Genomic DNA, 3,726 nt, shown 5'->3' on the forward strand with positions numbered 1-3,726 from the left:
CTTTCTTTCTTTCCTTCTTTATTTCTTCTTTCTTTCCTCCTTTATTTCTTCTTTCTTTCCTCTCTCTCTCTCTCTTTCATCTTTCTGAGTGGCTGGAGTGCAACGGCATGATCTCAGCTCACTGCAAATTCCACCTCCCAGATTAAAGTGATTCTTCTGTCCAAGCCTCTTGAGTAGCGGGGATTATAGGCATGCACCACCATGCCTGGCTACTTTTGTGTTTTTAGTAGAGACTGGGTTTCACCATGTTGGCCAGGCTGGTCTCAAACTACTGACTTCAGGTGATCTGCCTTCCTCAGCCTCCCAAAGTGCTGGGATTACAGGTGTGAGCTACCATACCCAGCCTATTTTCTTTCATTTTAAAATTTGAGACAGAGTCTTACACTCTTGCCCAGTTTGGAGTTCAGTGGCACAATCTCAGCTTACTGCAACCTCCACTTCCCAGGTTCAAACAATTGTGCCTTAGCTTTCTGAGTAGTTGGGATTATAGGCATGCACCACCACACCCAGGTAATGTTTGTATTTTCGGTAGAGACAGTTTTATCATGTTGGCCAGGCTGGTCTCAAACTCCTGACTTTTAGTGATCTGCCCACCTCTGCCTCCTAAAGTGTTGGGATTACAGGCTTTAGCCACCATGCCTGGCCTGCATTTATTTTTATCTCAGTGCTGTTCACACTAGCTAAGACATGAAATCAACTTTGGTGTCCATCAATGGCAGGTTAGATTTTAAAATGTAGTACGTGTACACCAAACGATACTATGCAGCCATAGAAAATGAAATATGTCCTTTGAAACAACATGGTTGCTGCTGGAGGCCAATATTTTAAGTAAATTAATATAGGAACAGAAAACCAAATGCCACATGTTCTCATTTATAAGTGGGGGTAAATACTGGGTACTCATAGACATATGAATATGAGACTCATGTCACAGATGGCAACAATGGACACTGAGGACTACTAGAGGGTGAGGGAGGGATGGAGTGAGGGCAGAAAATCTACCTATTGAGTACTATGCTCAGTACCTGGGTAATGGGATTATTCATACCCCAAACCTCAGCATCATGCAGTATTCCCGCATAACAAACCTGTATGTGTACTCCCTGAATCTAAAGTTGAAATTACAAATAAAAACTAAATACACACAATAAATAAATAAAACATGAATTTATTAAAAAATGTAATTCACATACCCTTTATTCTGTAGTTAGAATTACCAATTTCCAAATAAGGACAGATAAAACCAAACCAAAAAACAAACAAACAAAACAAAAAAAGCAGCCCCAGATAATTTCTGAAGCTTTCACTCTTCTGCCAAGGCATGTTCTAGCAATTTGCTCCTTGCTTTAGAACTCTTCTTACAGATGTCTGCATCTTTCTTGCCTAGTAAAGTTGATGCTCCCATCTTGTCTTTTCCTGTTGTGTTCCAGTCTTTCCTTTGATTCTGGAACAATTGGTTGACCTGAAACAACAGTATTAAGTTACATTTTTTTTAAGTTGTGGGCTGGGCATGGTGGCTCACATCTGTAATCCCAGCACTTTGGGAGCCTGTGGTCAGCAGATCACCTAAGGTTGGGAGTTTGAGACCATCCTGACCAATATGGAGAAAGCCCATCTCTACTAAAAGTAAAAAATTAGCAGGCCATGATGGCGAGCACCTGTAATCCCAGCTACTTGGGAGGCTGAGGCAGGAGAATCGCTTGAACTTGGAATGTGGAGGTAGCTGTGAGCTGAGATCTTGCCATTGCACTCCAGCCTAAGCAACAAGAGCAAAACTTTGTCTCAAAAAAAAAAAAAAAAAAAGAACCTCCAGTACAATGTACAAAAATGGCAAGAGCTGACATCTCTGCTTTTTTTTTTCAGTCTTGTGAGGAAAGCACTCAGATGTTTACTAATAAGTATAATGTTAGATTTAAATTTTTTTGTAATATAGTTTTTATCAGATTGAGGAAACTCTCTTGAATTCTCATTTTACTAACAGTCTTTAAAAATCACAAATGGATATTCAATTCAATTTGTCAAATATAATATTTTTCAGTTATTGAGTCGGTCATATGGTGATTTTTTATACTATTAATATGGTGAAGTATGTTTACTGATTTTTAAATTTTTAACTTTTTTGAGACAGGGTTTTACTCTGTTACTCAGACTGCAGTGCAGTGGCACAATCATAGCTCACCATAAACTCTAATGCCTGGGCTTAAGTGATTCTCCTATTTCAGCCTCTGAAGAAGCTGGAACTACAAGCATGCTCCACCACATCCAGCTATTTTTTTTTAATTTTTATTTTCAGTAGAGACAGGGTTTCACTGTGTTGCCCAGGCTGGTCTCAAACTCCTGAGCTCAAGTGATCTTCTAGACTCAGCCTCCCAAAGTTCTGAGATTACAGGTGTGAGCCACCATGCTCAGCCCTTAATTTTTAATTTTTATGTGTACGTAGTTGGTCTATATATTTATGGGGCACATGAGATATTTTGTTATAGGAATACGATGTGTAATAATCATATAAGAATAAATGGGGTATCCACTATCTTAAGTATTTTTCACTTCTTTGTGTTAGAAGCATTTCAACTGTATTCTTCATTTTTCTAAAATGCACAATTTATCTTTGAGCCTTGTCACCCTGTTGTGCTATCAAATGCTGAGCCTTATTCATTCTATCTACCTATATCCTTGTATCCATTATCCACCCCCTCACCACCCCCACTAACCTTCTTAACCTCTGGTAACCATTTTTTAGCCTTCACAAGTGAAGTTTGTCTTTCCATGCCTTGCTTATTTCACTTAACATGATGTCAGGTTCCATCCATGTTTGTTGGAAATGAGAGGATCTTCTTCTTTTTGATAGTTGAATAGTACTCCATTGTGTATATCTACCACATTTTTTTTTGTCCATTTGTCTGTTGATTGGCACTTAGGTTGCTTCTGAATCTTGGCTATTGTGAATAGTGCTGCAATAAGCATGGGAGTGTAGATATCTCTTCAACGCACTAATTTCTTTCTTTTGGGTATATACCTAGCAGTGGTGTTGCCAGATCATACAACAGTTCTATTTTTAGTTTTTTGAGGTAACTTCATACTGTTCTTCATACTAATTCACATTCCTATTGAGTGTAAGAGGGTTCGCTTTTTTTTCTACATTATCACCAGCATTTGTTATTGCCTGTCTTTTGGGTAAAAAACACTTTAACTCAGGTGAGATGATATATCACTTTAGGTTTGACTGGAATTTCTCTGATGGTTAATTATATTGAGCACCTTTTTATGTGCCTGTTTGCTCTTTGTACGTTGTCTTTTGAGAAATGTCTATTTCAATCACTTGCCAGTTTTTAAATTAGATTATTAGACTTTTTTTCTATCGAGCTATTTGGGTTTCTTATATTTTCTGGCTATTAACGCCCTATCAAATGGACAGTTTGCAAATGTTTTCTCCCATTCAGTCTCCCACTGATGCCCTATCAAATGGATAGTTTGCAAATGTTTGTCTCCTCACTCTGTTGATTGCTTTCTTTGCTGTGCAGAAGCTTTTTAATTTGGTATAACCCCATTTGTCCATTTTTGCTTTGGTTTCCTGTGCTTGTGGGGCATTACCCAAGAAATATTTGCCCAGGTAAATGTCCTGAAGCGTTCCCTCTATGGGTTTTTTTTTTTTCTTTGTAGGGTCATAGTCTCATGACTTAGATTTATGTATTTAATCCATTTTATTTGATTTTTATATATGGTAAG

Source organism: Sapajus apella, unplaced genomic scaffold (genome assembly GCF_009761245.1).
Source record: "Sapajus apella isolate SASKATOON/1434 unplaced genomic scaffold, GSC_monkey_1.0 scaffold236, whole genome shotgun sequence".
Taxonomy (NCBI): Eukaryota; Metazoa; Chordata; class Mammalia; order Primates; family Cebidae; genus Sapajus; species Sapajus apella.